The 18657-nt window shown below is 40.5% G+C and overlaps 1 protein-coding gene across 1 annotated transcript in view; it reads left to right on the top strand.

Moving 5' to 3' along the window:
• PDE11A (phosphodiesterase 11A) overlaps window positions 1-18657 on the top strand; it is a 747671-nt gene that overhangs the window by 518594 nt on the left and 210420 nt on the right. The gene's annotated exons all lie outside the window — the stretch shown is intronic.

The following is an 18657-nucleotide window of genomic DNA, read 5'->3' as shown; positions in this document are numbered from 1 at the left end:
AGAGAATCTCTCAATAACGGAAGTCGAGGCTTGAATTTTTTCTTCAGTTCCCCCAGTTTGAGAAATGCTGAGCATGTTCTTCCTTTTTGGTTATCTAGTTCCAAATCTTTGCATATTTTATTATAATATTTGGCTTTATCTTCTCGAGCTGATCTTTGAAATTTTCTGTTCATCTCTTGGACCTCCTCAATTCTTCCATTTGCATTAGCATCTCTATACTGGATAGCAAGTTTCAGAGTCTCTTCTGACATCCATTTTAACCTTTTCCTTCTTTCTTGTCATCTTAATGACTTTTTGCTCTCTTCACGTATGATGTTCTTGATGTCATCCCACAACTCTTCTGGTCTTCGATCTTTAGTGTTTAATGTATCAAATCTGTTCTTCAGATGATTTCTAAATTCGGGTGGGATAAATTCAAGGTCATATTTTGGCTCTCATGGACTTGTTTTCATTTTCTTCAGCTTCATGAAGTAAACTAGTATGGGCCATTTTGAATCTGACAATCATATGGTTTACTATGCTGGGAATGGCAAATTGAAGAGGAATGGTGTCATATTCATAATCAAAAAGAACATATCAAGAGCTGTCTTGAAGTACAACACTGTCTGTGATAGGATAATATTCATACCAGTTAATAACCTATTATTCAAATTTATGCACCAACCACTAAAGCCAGTGATGATGAAATTGAAGAATTCTACCAACTTCTTCAGTCTGAAATGGATCAAACATTCAAGCAAGATGTATTGATATTTACTGGCAATTGGCATGCAAAGCTTGGAAAAAAAGAGGAAGGATCAGTAGCTGGAAAAGATGGCCTTGGTGATAGAAACAATTCTGGAGATCTCATGATAGAATGTTGCAACAACAATGACTTCTTCATTGCAAATACCTTTTTCAAACAACATAAAAACAACTATACATATGGACTTCACCAGATGGAATACACAGAAATCAAATTGACTATATCTGTGGAAAGAGATGGTGAAAAAGCTCCATATCACCAGCCAAAATAAGTCCAGGGACAGACTGTGGAACAAACCATTAATTACTCATAGGCAAGTTCAGGCTAAAGCTGAAGAAAATTAATACAAATCCATGAGAATCAAAATATGACCTTGAATATATACTGCCTGAATATAGAGATCATCTAAAGAACAGATTTGATGCATTAGACACTAAAGACCAGAGACCAGAACAGTTGTGGGATGACATCAAGAACATCATACAGGAAGAAAGCAAAAGGTAATTACGAAGACAATAAAGAAGGAAAAGACAAAAATAAATATCAGAAGAGACTTGTGCTCTCCAGCATGTTGTTGTTGTTTTTGTTAAGTGCCTTCGAGTCGGTTCCGACCCATAGCGACCCTGTACAGGGTTTCCGAGGGTATAAATCCTTAGTAGAAAGCCTCATCTTTCTCCCGCGGAGCGATTGATAGTTTCGAACCGCTGACCTTAAGGTTCACAGCCCGATTCATAACCACTATGCTACCAGAGCTCCCTTAGAGATGCTAAAGCAAATGGAAGAAATTAGGAGGTAAACGAGCTAAACAGAAAATTTGAAAGAGCACCTCAAGAAGACAAAGTCAAGTATTATTATTATAACATAACGTGGAAAGACCTAGAGTTAGAAAACTAGAAGGGAAGCACACCCTCAGCATTTCTCAAGTAAGGGAACTGAAGAAAAAAATTCAAGCCTCAACTTGAAATATTGAAGGATTCTATGGGCACAATATTGAATGACGCAGAGAGCATAAAAAGAAGGTGGAAGGAATACACAGAGTCACTGTCGATGTTCAACCATTTCAGGAGGTAGCTTCTGATTAAGAGCCCATGGTACTGAAGGAAGAAGTCCAACATGCATTGAAGGCATTTGCAAAGAACAGGCTCTAGGTATTGATGGAATACAAATTGAAATCTTTCAACAAACTGATGAAGCACTGGAGGCACTTACTCAACTATGCCAATAAACTTGGAAGACAACAACCTGACCAACTGATAGGAAGAAATCTGTATTTGTGCCCAGTCTAAAGAGAGATGACCCAAAAGAATGCAGAAGCCATCAGACAATATCATTAATATCTCAGACAAGTAAAATTTTGCTAAAGATGATACAAAAACGACTTCAAATGTACATTGACAAAGAACTGTCAGAGGCTCAAGCCAGATTCAGATGAGGATGTGGAATGAAGGATATCACTGCTGATGTTAGCTGGATCTTGGCTGAAAGCAGAGAATACCAGACAGATATTTACTTGTGCTTTAGTGATTATACAAAGACTTTCAATTGTGTTGATCCCATCATTGCAGAGAATGATTATTCTGGAACGCTTAAATATTCTCATAAGAACCTGTACGTAAACCAAGAGGCAGTATTCAAACAGAACAAAGGAACACTGAATGTTTAAAATTAGAAAAGTTGTGCACTATGGTAGTTGTCTTTTACCATACTCCTTTTTATCTGTATGCTGAGTATATAATCCAAGGATCTGCATTATGTGAAGAAAAACATAGCATAGGATTGGAGGAAGATTCATTAACAATCTTGCTTGCTGAAAGGGAAGAAGATTTAAAATACTTACTAATGAAGAACAAAGACCACAGCCTTCAGTATGGGTTGCACATCAATGTAAAGAACACAAAAATCCTCACCACTGGACCAATGAGCAACATCCATATAAATGGAGAAAAACTGAAGTTGTCAAAGACTTCCTTTTGCTTGGATCAGCCATCAACACTCATGAAAAGAGTAGTCAAGGAATTAAACAAACTCATTGCATTAGGCAGATCTGCTGTACAAGACCTCTTTAAAGTGTTGAAGAGCAAAGATGTCAATTTGAGGACTGAGGTGTGCTTGACCCAAGCCATGGTATTTTCAATAACCTCATATGCCTGTGAAAGTTGTACAGCAAATAAGGAAGACCTCAGAAGAATTGATGCATTTGAATTATGGGTTTGGAGGAGAATATTAAAAGTATCATGGACTACCAAAAGAAAAAACCAATCTGTGTTGTAAGAAGTACAGCCAGAATCCTCCTTGGAAGTCATGATGGCCAGACTTCCTCTCTCATACTTTGGACATATTGTCAGGAGGTACCAGTCGCTAGAGAAGAGCATCATGTTTGGAAAGTGGAGGGTCAGAGAACAAGGGGAAGACCCCAGTGAGATAGATTGGTACAGTGACAGCAGCAATGGGCTCAAATGTAGCAACAATTACGAGGTTGGCATAGGACCAGGCTGTGTTTCATTCTGTAGTGCATTGGATCACTCGCATCTAACAACAACAACAGACCCAACATTCCCTGATTTCTTAGAGATCTCCAAATGACACATACCTTTCCTTCATTTGTGCTTGCTTCTCTTGGCCTACTCTGCTCTCTTTATCTTCCCTTCATTTGTGTATCTTCCCTTCATTTGTGCTTACATCTCTAGGCTTAATCTGCTCTCTTTAGACCTCAAAAATGACTAGGTTTATAACACACCCTACACTGACATTGCCTCATCAACATAACAATGAAAAATTATATTCTCAATGGGACTGTATCCACAGCTTTAGAGGTTAGAATTGAAACACATATTTGGGGGGACACAATTAACTCCATAACACGTGTCCTGAACAAAGAGGTAGGAGTGGGGACTGCCTCTTCCTTACTTGATTGGCCTAATTGATCCTTAAGAGAATGTGTCTTTTCCTAATTGGCACAAAGGCCACATAAGTGCTAACCACTGCCTTGTTCATTCTTATTTCCAGACCTATGGAAAAGCCCTGGAGTGGCGCTGTAGGATAAACACTTGATTGCTAACCATGAGGTTAGCGGTTCAAACCCACCAGCCACTCCTTAGAAACCCTATACAGGGTCACTATGAGTCAGAGCTGACTCGATGGCACTTGACAAATCCAATCTTTGCAGCAGTCTCATGTAGAGAAAGAGTGCACTATGGAAAGAGGGGCGACAGCACGGCTTTTACTCAAAGCCAAGTGAAGTGTTGAGGCTGAGGAGGAAGCTGGGAGGGCTGACAGATAGCACAGCCTGGAGAGCACTTCTTCTTCAGAGCTCAAGTGCTCCCACAGAGGGACCTCCACAGGCCAGGGGGTAATCAAGGGCCTCAGAGTGCTAGAGAGAGAACCAAAAACCTAAACCTACTGCCATCTGGTTGATTCCAACTCAGAGAACCCTATAGGACAGGATAGAATTGCTCCTTAGGCTGTCTAAGACTATAATCTTCATATAAGCAGACAGCCTCCTCTTTCTCCCTTGGATCCATGTGTATTTGAACTGGTTAGCAGCTCTACAATTAACCCACTGAGCCACTATGGTTCCTTAGAGAGTCTAAGAACAAGTAAAGATGCACACTTTTCCCACACCTCAGCTCGCAGAGCCTTCCGGAACTGCTACCTTTGGCAATCTGAACAATGGCTTTTCACTTAACCTCAACTTATTTCTATGGTGCTTTAAAAGATGACCTCATGATAGTATAAGTGGAATCTGGGTAACATCCTATGTATAGAATATTCTGTCTCCTCCCTTGTCCCCACCTTCTGAATGTAAACGGTTGTTTTGACTCTAAACAGCATTTACGCCTGGTTTAATCTCAGAGTTTTTTTATTTTTTATTGTCATAGAAAGTTATTGAATCTTCACCAGGAAATTGACTGCAGAGAAAAAGCCGATTCAGCACCGTAAAGGGCATCTTGTGCTCACAAGGAGCAGACTGAGCCAGCCAGTTTACACTGCATCAGACACATCCATAAATATGTGCAGAGCATTGTGTTCAGATGTCTGTGTGTTTATGTGGGGTCCTCTTTATGAATTACATCTTAATCAAATGCCACATCAGAAAAAGGATGGCCATACTGGGTCACTTTTGTATTGAAAAGCTTAAGGAGGAGGTGGTGTATGGGAAAGTCCAGGTTGGCCTTTCACACTGCTGAACAAAGCAGCTCTGAGTAGGGAACTCTCAAGGATCTGCCTGAGCAAAATACATCCTCTGGTGGTGACCCTGATCTTCCCCAAAATAAACATAAACAGCCAATATTTGTCACTTCTTTCCATTGGAAAACAAAACAAAGACACTCTCTAGAAGACCGCTGTAAATGTGTCTGATTTTTAGAAGGAAGAATGGGCCTGGAAATCTTTCTTCCACCTTCTTCCTTCCCGGAGTTCATTGTATTCATTGAGATCACACAGAGTCTGAGCCTGAGGAAATGAAATCAAAGACACTTTGGTTTTGGGGTTTTTTGTGTTTTTTTTTCTGAATACTAGAAAACAGAACAGTGACACCCAGGAAGGCAAAAGTGGGAGGTGATAGTGGGGCCCAATGAATGCCCTGGTTCTGAACTGTGAAAGAAAGAAGCAACCGTGTTGCTAAACACACCTTCCTGAACACAAGGGCTTCTGAGTCACTTTACCTTCTTTCTGGTTTTCCTCTAATTCTTGCCTTCTGTAACTACAGATATAGAGCGGGAAATGAAGACTTCGCAGCACCTCACCTTAGTAATATGGACTTGGTTTAGTACTCATAATAGTTGACTTTCCCTCCTTTATTCATTCAGGATAAATAGGAGCTAAAAACTCCTGACTACAATGCCTCCTTGACCTCACTCTCCAGGTACACCCTTTGGACATATTCATTCAGTCACCTTTGAGTCCTCACACCTCCTCACCCCACATAAGCTGCCTCATCCATTCTGATTTCAAAACATCTCTCACATTTGGCCCATCCCACTGTCTTACTTACTATCTAGGGCTCCTAGAACAGACCGACCAAAAGTGGATGCCTCAACAAACACATTTATGCTGTCACAGATTGTTGTTGTTGTTAAGTGCCGTTGAGTCGGTTTCGACCCATAACGACCCTGAATAGGGTTTCCGAGGCTGTAAATCTTTACGGGAGCAGATCGCCTCATCTTCCTCCCACAGAGCAGCTGGTAGTTTCGAACTGCTGACCTTTCGGTTCGCAGCCCGATTCGTAACCACTACGCTTCCAGAGCTGTCACAGATTAGAAGGCTAGAAGTCCAAATCCAGGCTCTAGGGGGCAGTTTTCTCTAGTTGTTGGCTCTGGAGAAAGACCCTTGTCTCCTTTTAGCATCCTTGGAAGTCTCCATGAATCTTGCCACCAATCTTCTTCTGGATCTAAGATCTTCACAGTGCAGGAACCCCAGGTCCAAAGGACACACACACTCCATTCCCAGCTCTTCTTTCTTGGTGGAAGTGAGTCTTCTTTCTCTGCTCCCCTTTCTCCTTTTATCTTTGTAAGATGAAAGATGTTGCAAGTCACACCCCTGCGGAAGCTTCCTATGAATCGATTGGCTGGTCATAGCAGATCTTATCCTGGAGATGATTACATTCCATTATACAGTGAGGAAGTACTATGTTTTATCTGCCAAACCATTGAAAATCCAGGTCCTGCCAAGTTGACACAGATCCTTAACTATCACAGCAACCATCCTCAGAATCATCAAGCTCGTTCAAGTTCTCATTGCCTTTTCTACAGTGTTCTCCCAACTGGTCTCCCTACTTCCTTCTCTTGACTCTCTCCCAAATTCATCCAGTACAGAATAACTGTATTCTTATAATAATGCCAGTTTCTTAGTCACAGCATGTTAGAATCATGTGGAAATCTCTAGATTCCATAGTTTTGAATTCTTTAATTCAACATTCAAAGTGCAATTCACCTTGTCAGCCTAACTCCCATGCTCCCATGTAACTGACCTTCACAGTATTTCTTTTTGATGTTTTCTGTTCTTTCCTATCTGTATTCCCAGTAGTGCACACCATGCTCTGCATAAATAAGTCCTGACAGTCAATCTGGTGGACTCGTGGTGTGACACTGTAGGATCAGCACTGGACTGTGAACCACAAGGTCAGCAGTTCAAACCCACCAGCTGCTCCTCAGAACTGACTCAACAGAACTTAACAACAACAACAACAATCTACCTGACCCTGCTCAATTGTCCCTCTTTCCGGAAGTCATTCTAGCTGTCTCAGGCAAAAGTGATCTTCTCATTTTTCATTATTTTCATGGTTTTTATTAGTTTCTATTTGTATTGTAAATCTTTGTGCATCGTTCTAATCACCTGGTTAAACTAGGTGCATGTTTAGGAGGGAATCCTTGTTTTGTTCATCTTTGTAACCCTTATGCCTCTTAAAACCATGCCTCATGAATGCTGAAGAAATAACTACCAAGTGGTTGAATTCATTTAAATGCTGAAATTTTTATGACAGAGGAAATTACAGTGTGTGGGTAGTAATTTAAGGACAATTTAAGGATCAAAGACAATAGGAATGTTTGAAAATTCTGTCTCAATCCCCTGTTTCAACTTATTGGTTGTTGGTTTTCTAAGTCTCATATTGTACAATAGGTTTCCTAGAAAACTAACAACCAAGAACTTTAAACAAGGAATTGAGACAGAATGTCCTGGTGTGGTACTGTATTATAAGCATTCAACCATAAGGTTTGTTTGAACCACAAGGTTGTCAGTTCAAACTCACCAACCTCTCCTTGGAAACACTGTTGTACAGGGTTGCAATGAGTCAGAACCCACTTAACAACAACAACAATGTTCTGCTTTGGCTTTAAACAGGATGCTTCTTTTCAAATGGCTAAATAGGAAAACAGAAACAAATTCATAGAATTTTATCAAGTCGTTTTCTTTTGATTCGGCTATTATTCTTTGAAACTTAATGAATTTTTTTATAGTTTGGGGGCCAACCTATGTAAAAATAAAGGGATTTATTTTCTTTGTTTAGGTTGATCACTGATTAGACCCTATTCTCTGTGGAGTGTTTTGTAATGGCAATTTCTCCTTTCCTATTGTTATTAAGTGCCCTTCAGTCAGTTCTGACCCATAGCAACCCTGTATAGAGTTTCTGAAGAGCATCTGGTGGGTTTAAACTGTAGACCTGTGGTTCACAGTCCAGTGCTGATCATACAGCGCCACACCAGGAGTCCTTTCCTGCTGTGAGCAATTTTTCCAATAAGAAATGAGATTCTTCACTCATTCATCCTGATTCTTTACTTCCACTCTGAAGACTAAATTTCTTTAAAACATAATATTTTCTTGAATCCCAAGACGACTTTGTAATTATTTTTTGTTTGTGCACTTGCTCCTCACCTACAACACTTACAACAATAGTAAAAAAAACTTAAAACAATAGTAAAAAAAAAAAAAATCTGTTTGATTATTTTGCTCATGAACGATATGTGTATGGCAGTAATGAACACCAAAGTGTGAGATGAGAGTAACTAATGCTGACTGTGATGGTTGAGGTTATGTGTCAACTTGGCTGGACCATGATTCTCAAATGTTTGTCTGTTATGCAATGCTGTAATGTGGCAGTTATGTAATAATGCAGTGATCTGATTTGTCATCTGATGTGGTCATTCTTCTATTTTTCTTAACAACAATTTCAGCATAACAACCTGGTATTTGGGATGGAATCATGTCAATAAGTGAGGAGTGGGTGGAGACTATTGTGAATAGACAGAACAGCCACCAGACCTCTTGATTCATTTCAAATGTCCAGGCCTCAGGTTTCCTCATCTGTAAAACAAAGCCACTTCCTGCTATAAAATGCTACAATTTTATGAGCCTGTAAAATTTTTCTCTAAGAGGCAAGGATAAAATAGAGCATAAAACAACAAAAATGTAGACAAAACATCCTAAGGTTCTTATGATTTCTGAACACACAGACACTTGAATTTAAGGGCTGTTTAAGAATTTGGGAGACTTGGCTCAGCTTGATTTAATTGCATATTACAAGTGATTTCCAAAGGCTACCATAGCTGTAATATATTTGAAGATTACATAATACAACAGTAATTCTGAAGAAGATAATTATTTTAGATAACACAATAATTTTAATCTCATTAATATACAACTATGTACTAATGCTACCTATAAATATTATGTCAAATAATAATGATGTCTTAAATCATAAGACCTTTTTTATATCTATTAATTCACTTACTCTTCATGACCAGTTGGTGAGAGCAGGGTTAGCATAGCTCCATTTTACAAATGAGGCAACCAAGAATCACAGAGTCAGAAAGGAAAATGAACCTACTTGGCTTTGATTTTTCCTCACCAACGTTTTGCTCTGGCCTTGAAGAGGATGCTTTTCTTCAAACAGCTAAATAGGAAAGTGAAAACAATTCCATAGAATGTTATCCTTATACTATTTTATTTTGATTCAACTATTATTTTTAGAGGCATCTTGGCCTTCTATTAATTTGGGGGTCAAATAAGTGTGAATGATGATGGTATCTAAGAAAGAGAAATGTGGGGCTGAACTTCACATTGTTGTTGTTATTGTTGTTAAGTGCAACGGAGTCTATTCCGACTCATAGCAACCCTGTATAGGGTTTCCAGAGCTTTAAATTAAACTTCATGGGAGCAGAACACTTAAAACAGAGACATTCCATAGCATTCTTTGGACAATATAATGCTGTCTTATTAGAAATTTCTTTTTATATTATGGTTGTGCCATCCATGTGACTTTATACCCTAGGGATTTCAGACTGCTTAGAAACCTAAGGAAATTGGAACGCTCAAACATTATGGAGATATTGCATCATTCTTAGCAAGAGAGTATATGATCCATTATTCTGACATCTCATTTGTCTTCCTTACAGTTTGATTGGCTATCTAGTTGTATAGAAATCTCTGGACATCTGGAAAGCTCAAAGGAAAAAGAGCAGTCTCACTTTATTATTCTGTGCTCTTCAGGTCTGCCAACTACCTTGTAAGAAAGTTAACAAGGATATGAGATTGTGAACATCAGCTTAATGATAAAGAGCTTGACAGGAGATAAAGTCTTATGTTTAAGGCATGAGAATTTATGAACTAGAGACTGGTGGGGGAGGATGTGAGATGGGACTTATATTTGCATAATATTGGCTAATATTTCCTATTGTTGTTAAGTGCCCGTGAGTCAGTTCCCACTCATAGCGACCATTAGGGTTTCCAAGGAGCAGCTGGTGGGTTTGAATTGCCGATCTTGTGGTTCGCATTCCAGCACTAATCCTAAAGCACCACACCAGAAGTCCAATATTCCCTATAGTGATTTACTTTATTTTAGACATATATTGAACAGGATCTTGCATATTTGAAATACAATGATTTTTAACATAAGAGTCTCAAGGTAAAATTTTAAGATCTCTAAAAGTTATTATTCATAATTAATCCCTGCATTCCGTTTCTGTGTGTGTGTATGTGTGTGCATGTGTGTGTTTTGGCTTCAAAGAACAGACAAGTGATTTGGAATTTCCACTCTAGTTTTAGAAAGCAATCATGTAGCAATGCATTGACTCCAAAGTTAAGGAATGGAAAATGGTCTGAGATGAAACACTTTGGCCACTGGGTGCCATCCTTGCTCCACGTAAGGATTTGCTGAGCCCTAGTTTTGAAAAATGGTTAAAACCTGAAAGACAGTAATTTTAAAGTAATTTCAAGATACTATATTGTTTGTGTGTGTGCATGACCTGGAGTATGTTAGTGACACAGGCGGCTTAGTCATTTGCTTGGGCGTCTGGCAGAAGAAGGGCTGGGGAATCTCCCCTTTGGTTCAGCAAAACCTGGATAGCTCAATGTGCTTGCCTCATGCCAGTGAGCTAGCCAGTGGGTGTCAGGGAAGGCACCACAGAGGCGAGATGGTGAGGGGCTATGGTAGGAATCCGGAGGTCAGTGGGTCACATGCCCCATTCATTATTTTTATTGTTAAGTGTAATTGAAACATGACACTTCTCAGGGACTTGAACTCAGCTGCTTGTGTGGCTGCTCTCTATCCCATCAAGCACTTCCTTTAATTACCAGAGCTTGTGGTGCTATTAAAGTCTCCTTTTCTTCCCCCTCCCAGGAATGCAGCATGTAAGTGGAACTGTAATTCTGTCTCAGGTGCCTTCTGCTTCCCTAGAAGCAATTCATGTAACTTGAAAAATAAGCCACCACAAGAAAGAATCAGAAAGTCCATGGTCAATGACACAGTAACTTTGCAGTCTTCTGTTATCTTTTGGATTTAACTCTGATACACCTAAAACCAAGAAACGAAATTTAGTGTTATGAATAAGATTAACTACAGAAGATATTCTAAACTGTCCTGTGAAAGAGGCGGGATGCTTCCATCAACAACCTAAAACATTTGCTTGGATCTGAAAGCAAAGCATTTAACAAAAATTGAATTTCTGTTACAGTACCACCATAACAGAAAATCCTAGCATCCATTTTACAAGACCAAACTATAGAAGGGATTCAAGCTCAAAGCAGGTTTTGCATTATCCTCCCAGGTTCTTAGAGGCTATAGAAGCCAGCATTAGAAGTGGGACACCCTAGAATGTGTCCCAGAGCAGCACCCAAGGTACTTCTTTGTTGTTGTTGTTGTTGTTGTTAAATGCCGTGGAGTTGGTTCTGACCCATAGCACTGTGTATCAGGTTCCTAAGGAGCAGCTGGTGAGCTTAAACCACTGACCTTGCAATTCAAATTGACCTTACAACCCAACGCAAATGCCACATCCACGCAAGGAAAGGATGTGAGAAAGGTTGGTGAGAAATTACAATCAGGCTCTTTTCAACAGACCCAAGGATAAGAAGCATACATAGTATTCTGCTGTTAAGTATCCACAGGTGGATCGGCTTTAAAATACATTTCCTGGCCTGACCGTAGGATAACATGATACCAATCACTATACATGTTCAAATGTTGCTATTTGCTAAGAGTAATCCTATTGCTGCTGCATTCTTACTGTTTCTAAGTGCTGTTGCCTTATTGAATGCTGACAACAAAGAAAGAGGCATCAGTGGCTGTGTCCTGTTTGTGTATCAGGCGGCCAAAGGAGACATCACACTGCTAATTTGGAAGCCTCCCTTCCTGCTGCTGAAGTTCCACTCAGTGTGACAAGCACTTAATGAACATTTACCACATGCCAGGGCTCTTTTCAGTGTCTTACCTGTCTTATTAACTTATTTAATCCACACAAAAACCTTACTATTACATGCCTTATTTTTTAGATGTCAAAACTAAGGCACAGAGAGAATTAACTGTTGTTGTTAATTGCCATCGAGTCAGTTCCAACACATAGCAACACTGTATAGGGTTTCTGAGGAGCGGCTGGTGATTTTTGAACTGCAGACGTTGAAGTTCAAACCAATCTTTTGGTCCAGTACATTCTCCCACAGCACCACCCTAGGACTCCAGTTAATTAGAATGAACAAATCAAGAAACAAAGGTTGGTGGGCATGCTGCCATTGATGTATTTTCTTTCTAAATGACATGGAAATTTTGTGTCTTAGTTTCTTCTGGTCTTTGCTTGGTCCTGTCCTTATAGCCAGAGTATGAGCCCTTATGTAATCCTGGCTGGGTTCCTTGATAGATTATTTCAGATTTCAATAGACTCTAATAAGGGTGCTTTTGTTTATCTTACATTTGTTCTTAAGGTTACGTGGTGGTGGTTGTGTGAGACCAAGTCAGGTCTGACTCACAGTGATCCTCTATAGGGTTACTGAGGCTGTAAATCTTTACAGAAGCAGAAAGCCTCATCTTTCTTCCACAGAGTGGCTGGTAGATTCTAACTGCTGACTTGTGGTTAGCAGCCCAACGACTGAGCCACTATAACACCAAAGCTCCTTTAAGATTGTGTTGTTATTCTTGTGGTGATAAAGTGTCATCCAGTCAATTCTGACTCATAACGACCCTGTATAGGGTTTCTGAGGAGCGACTTACGGGTTTGTTTCGTTGCCCTTGTAGTTAACAGTCCAGTGCTTATACAACAACGCCACACCAGGATTCTGGTTGTAAAGTAATCCAGCCCCACTGTCAAAGCCAGACGTACTTTCTCAGCCTTTAGCATCCTGGAATATCAACTTCAAGGGATAGGTTTGTAGGAACTAAAAACAATTCCCCCCAAAAGATAAATCCCCACTAATTCCTGTACTGAAGGATATAATTCCTCTTGCTACTAGGTTCATATTCCTAACAACCTTTTCCCCCCAAAGGGTAAATCCCCAACAATTCCCATGCTGAATGATCCCATTCTTTTTGCTGGTTGGTCCATTTTCTTACCACATATTATAATCCAATTCGGACCTTTCTGAAAGCAGAGGGAGTTATGATAAACCAGACTTTGTGATGCTCTGTGTAGGAACAGGTGTCCGTCCTCACCAGAGAGCTTGGATTTGTCAAACAACCCTGTCAAACATTGAAACTGGACTCTGAGGAAGAACGCTTTGTACTCTTCTCCTCACCACCAACAGAAAAGCCTTAGAATTGAGAAAAGAAAAAGAAAGAGGGTGGGAGGTTTTCTGTGACTAAATTGTTCCAGTATAAAAGCTCTGGTAAGAAGTAATCATAGGAAACGCAGCCCCCTCCCGCCTCCCCTTCAAGATCATGGAGAAATTTATGCTTCTGCCTGAAATATCTTTCAAGCCATCAGTAATCTTTTTGAAAGCAGCTTTACTCAAATTCTCAGAGGAGTTATGTGTGAGAACAAAGTCTGATTATTTTGATAACCTCCTTAAAACCAAGGATCCAAGTGTTCTATTGTTAGGAATGTCCATGTTTGCTCTAGGCTACAATCAGTTCCTTGCCCCACATGGATTCTCCCTCCCACTAAGTAATAATAAATTCAGTTGTAAGAGGACAGGGTTGAGTAGAGTGCAAGGCCCCAGATGTAAAATCTTCCTCTCTCTAGTATCCATACTTCCAGAGTATCTCCTATGAAGGGTGGCTAATAGGAGTACAGTGTACACCAAACATAAAACCAGCCCCACAGAATATGCTTTTGCAAAGCCAACGACAGTCTGAATCCTGGCCACTCTCAAGACTTGCTGCCTGCTGAGACTCTGAACCAAGCACCCAGGCAGACTGTTCTGGTCCAACATGCAGAGCTATCATGCATGCATCATTGATTTTCCTTCTTGTTGTTAGGTGCTGTCCAGTGGATTCAAACTCATAGCAACCCTGGATAGTGTTTCAGACGAGAGACTGATGAATTTGAACCACTGACCTTGCAGTTAGCAGTCCAGTGCTTATCCTACAGCACCACAGATGTAATCCCTATCAGGGCTTAAGTTTCTCATCTTTCAGATGAGATCTCAAACTCATCTACAAAAGAGGCATTTCCAGGTTCCAGTTTGGAAATTTTCCACCAGGGAAAATTTCTAATCAGTCCAGCTTGAGTCAGGTGTCCATCCATAAACCAATCAACAGTGGTAAGGGGTGTGGTGGGCATATAAAAATACGTCAGTTCCTAGGTGGAAGCTCATCATTGGAGTGGAAGAAGGACCAGTTACCCTAGAAAGTAAAGAGGTATCAGACAGACTCTATCCTCTTCTATACAGATGAAATGTATGTGCATGAATCTAATTTTCAGACAGAAATTTTCATTCCAGTGAAACCCAATCTGAGAGGCACAGGTGAAATGCCTAAAAATGCCCCTTCATAATTTGTAAACGCTGGGTGACACTCACAAGTGATTTCTTTGCTATCATGGTTTCCTTAGTGACTTCGGCTAGGCCACCATATTGAAAATGTTCTACTATGTCTTTAAAACATTCTCTTTCCACAACTAACCCCACTAATGGTCACTCTGATTTGACTCTCAAGCTCACTCAAACAGTATAAAGCCAATAAATATGATTTTCTAGAAAGTACCAAATAAATTAAGGAGCTCTAGTAGTGTAGTGGTTACAAATCGGACTGCTAACCTCAAGGTCAGCAGTTCAAAACTGCCAGATGTTCCGTGGGAAAACGATGAGGCTTTCTGCTCCTGTTAAGATTTGCAGCCTCAGAAATTATCTACAGGGTCACTATGAGTCAGAACTGACTCCCCTACACATAACCACCACCACCATCACCAATTAAATTGGCCCAGGGACTCTTTGTTAACAACAATCTCATGTGGTGATTATCGTTTCATCATCTTTTTGTTGCACTTAAACTTAGGAGGCTCTGATAAATAACCAGAAAATCCCCCTTCAACCTCTTCAATTGGATCAGCCAATAACCCACAGATTCTTTTGGAAGCAGTCATTTCTTCCTAAACTAACTAGAACCTACTGAAGAATTAAGCCAGTCAGAAAGACCAAACATCCCTATGCACCGATACTTGAAACTCAATGTGAAAAATCTCAATTCCTAATCTACTTCCTGGCATCATTAGAATTCAATTAGCAGAAAGACATTCTTTCCTAGAGGCTCGTTGGCAGATTTGTGTGTGACCAGTTAACCCAGTGTTAGCAAAAGCAGTTACTTGTATCCATACAGCTCTCTCTAGCTGTAAAGATGCATCCCCAAGCTGTTTAGACAGGACTGTTCTTATCCTCCCACCAGGATGCAAATATTTTAAGTGGACAGAGTGAGATAAAATGCAGCCAGTGCTGCCTCTGACACTAACCACATCCTGTGACTGCTAGGATTTTTGGACTTGAGGGTCAAGGGAGGAAGGTTAAGGAAGGGCGTAGCTGGAGACAAGGAGATGAAGCAAACTTGTAAAGGCTCCTTGGCATTGTTTAAAATTATTTCTCTGGATAAACACATTTGGACTAAGTAGAGATACAACTATATTTCTAGAACAGGTAGATCAGACTACGCAAAGCAAGCTATTTGAGGGTAAAACAACCTTGAGGTGTCCCCCCACCCTCTGTTCTCATAACTGCTCTTCAGATGCCTGGATGTAGACTTAGGGAGATTTATTTTTCTTCTAACAGGATATGTTATAGTTGTCACTCAGCCTTGAAATAGTTTTCCTCTCCAGTGGAACATCAGGCCGGTAATATATTTGCATAGCTATTCCCACCTGTCACTCTTCTGCCAGCCTCACACATCAGCATTGCGCAGATAGTCCAATCAGCCAATGGCAGGCTTGTAAGCTGCTGCATTTATGGCACTGTTTTCAAAATATTCACAGTCACCCAGCAACAGGAAACGGTATTTCATTGGCCCTCTCATTCTCAGCTGGAAAGGAGGGCAGTCCAGATTGACTTCAGCTGTGAAGGTCAAGATGAGACATTAGCAAGGAGAGGAAGGCAGATGTTTAGACACAGGATTCGCGCAGTGGTAAATGTGATATTTTATCTGTATCACATAAAGCATCATGTTTTCATTCTCTTCCCCAGTAAAGATCAAATGTAAAACAATGGTACCTATTAGGGAAAATGGTTTAAATCTATAGTATAATGTTGTTGCTAAGTACCTTTGAGTCAGTTCTGTCCCATAGCACCCCTGTATAAGGTTGCTGAGGATTTGAACTGTTGACCTTTTGGTTGGAAGCCCAGTGCTGATCCTATAGTGCTACATCAGGACTCTATAATGTAATTGTTGTTGTCGCCAAGTGCCATCGAGTCGGTTCCGATCCATAGCAATCCTGTATAGGTCTTTCAAGGAGCAGCTGGTAGTGTAAGTTGTTGTTGTTGTTTTTAAGTGCCGTCAAGTCGGTTCTCACCCATAGCGACCCTGTATAGTGTTTTTGAGGAGTAGCTGGTGAGCTTGAACCACCGACCTTGCAGTTCAAACGGCTTTGCAGTCTGGCGCATTAACTCACAGTGCCACACCAGGCCTCCAGTAGTGTAAGAGAATACATAAAAAAGCAACTTTGGCCCCATTCTTATCTTTCTGATGACAGCAAGTGCTGCTGAAAACAGAGCCTCGTCAAGAAGTGAATTAATGCTTTTTGGTGAAGAAACAACTAAGTCTCTTGCTGCTACAGATGAGATGCTTAGTGTTGCTGTTGTTGTTGTTAGGGTGCCTTGGAGGGCTCTGACTCATAGCGACCCTATGTATTGTAGTTGTTGTTGTTAGGTGCCATTGAGTCAGTACCAATTCATAGCGACCTTACACACAGCAGAATGAAACACTGCCCGATCCTGGGACAACCTCACTATTGTTGCCACTCTTGAGCCCATTGATGCTGCCACTTGGCCAATCCATCTCACTGGGGGTCTTCCTCTTCTTCTATGACCTCCCAACTTACCAAACATGATATCCTTCTCCAGCGACTAGTCCCTCCTGACAATATGTCTGAAGTATGAGAGATGAAGTTTGGCCATCCTGGCCTCCAAGGAACACTCTGGCTGCACTTCTTTCAAGACAAATCTTTTTGTTCTTTTGGCAGCCCGTGGCACTTTTCAATATTCTCCTCCAACACCTTAATGCAAAAGCATCAGTTCTTCTACGGTCTTCCTTATTTACTGTCCAACTTTCACATGCATATGAGGTTATTGAAAATACTATGGCTTGGATCAGGTGCACCATAGTCTTCAAGCTGACATCTTTGCTCTTCAACACTTTCAAAAGGTCTTGTGCAGCTATGTATGTTGTTGTTATGTGCCGTGGAGTCAGTTTCAACTCATAGTGACACTGTACAGGGTTTACAAGGCTGTAAATCTTTTCGGGAGCAGAAAGCCAACTCTTTCTCCTGCGGAACAGCTGGTAGTTTTGAACTGCTGACCTTGAGGTTCGCAGCCCGATTTGTAACCACTATACTACCAGAGTTCCTTGCATAGTAGGGTGAAATACTGCTAGGCCTGTGCCATCCTCACAGACTCCTGTGTTTAAGCCCCTTGTTGCAACCATAGTGTCAACCACGTCATTGAGGGGCTCCTTCTTCAGGAACAGGTCATGGAGTGACAAAGACAAAGTGTCACCATCCTTGATTCTGAGGAGCAGCATCGTACCTCTTCCAATACAAATTTGTTTCTCCTTCCAGCCATCCATGATATATTCAGTATCTTTCAACACCATAATTCAAAGCTATCTATTCTTCTTCAGTCTTCCTTTTTCGTTGTCCAGCTTTTGCCATACATATGAGGCAACTGAAAATACAATGGCTTGGGTAAGGCACACCTTGATCCTGTCTTAAGTTATCCAGCCAATCACAGGTGGATGGCTTTAACAAACAGAAAATTTATACCCTCACAGTTGAGGAGGCTAGGCATTCAAATTCAAAGTGCCAGCTCTGGGGCAAAGGTCCTGTTTCCTTTCGGTAGCTGTAGTCCCAGCGTTATTTGGACACAGTTCTCCCTGTGTTTTGGCATCAATCTTTGTCCAGATCTAGGAGCTTCCCTAGATTCATAGGTCCATAGGACACAGTCCACTCTCAACTTTTCTATCTTGGTCGTAGTAGGTCCCTCGTTCTCTGCTCACTTCTCTTTCATTTTATCTCTCGGAAGAAAGAGATGCTGCAGGTCACACCTTCCTTTCATTGGATTGGCTGCTCATCCTAGAAGATCTCATCATGTAGACGATTACATTGTATTATATTTTGTTATGAGGGATTACTACATTCTAGCTACGAAAACACTGAGAATAACAAACTGAAATCTACTCTCTCACAGTTATCTTATTAAGTGCTGTGGAGTCGGTTTCTACTCACAGTGACACTGTACAGGGTTTCCAAGGCTTTAAATCTTAGACGGAGTAGAAAGCCTCATCTTTGTCCCATGGAGCAACTGGTGGGCTCCAAGCAGAATTCCAAACTAAAAAGTCCTCAAAGTGACATCTTTGCTTTTTTATTTATTTTTATTTAACCCTTTAAAGAAATCTTTTCAGCAGATTGGCAGAATGCAATACATCATTTATTTCTTGATTGCTGTTTCCATGGGCATTGATTGTAGATCCAAATAAAATGAAATCCTTCTTAACTTCATTTTTTTCTATGTATTCT

Source organism: Chrysochloris asiatica, unplaced genomic scaffold, assembly GCF_000296735.1.
Source record: "Chrysochloris asiatica unplaced genomic scaffold, ChrAsi1.0 scaffold00094, whole genome shotgun sequence".
NCBI lineage: Eukaryota > Metazoa > Chordata > Mammalia > Afrosoricida > Chrysochloridae > Chrysochloris > Chrysochloris asiatica.
This window is presented reverse-complemented; position numbering and strand designations above follow the sequence as displayed.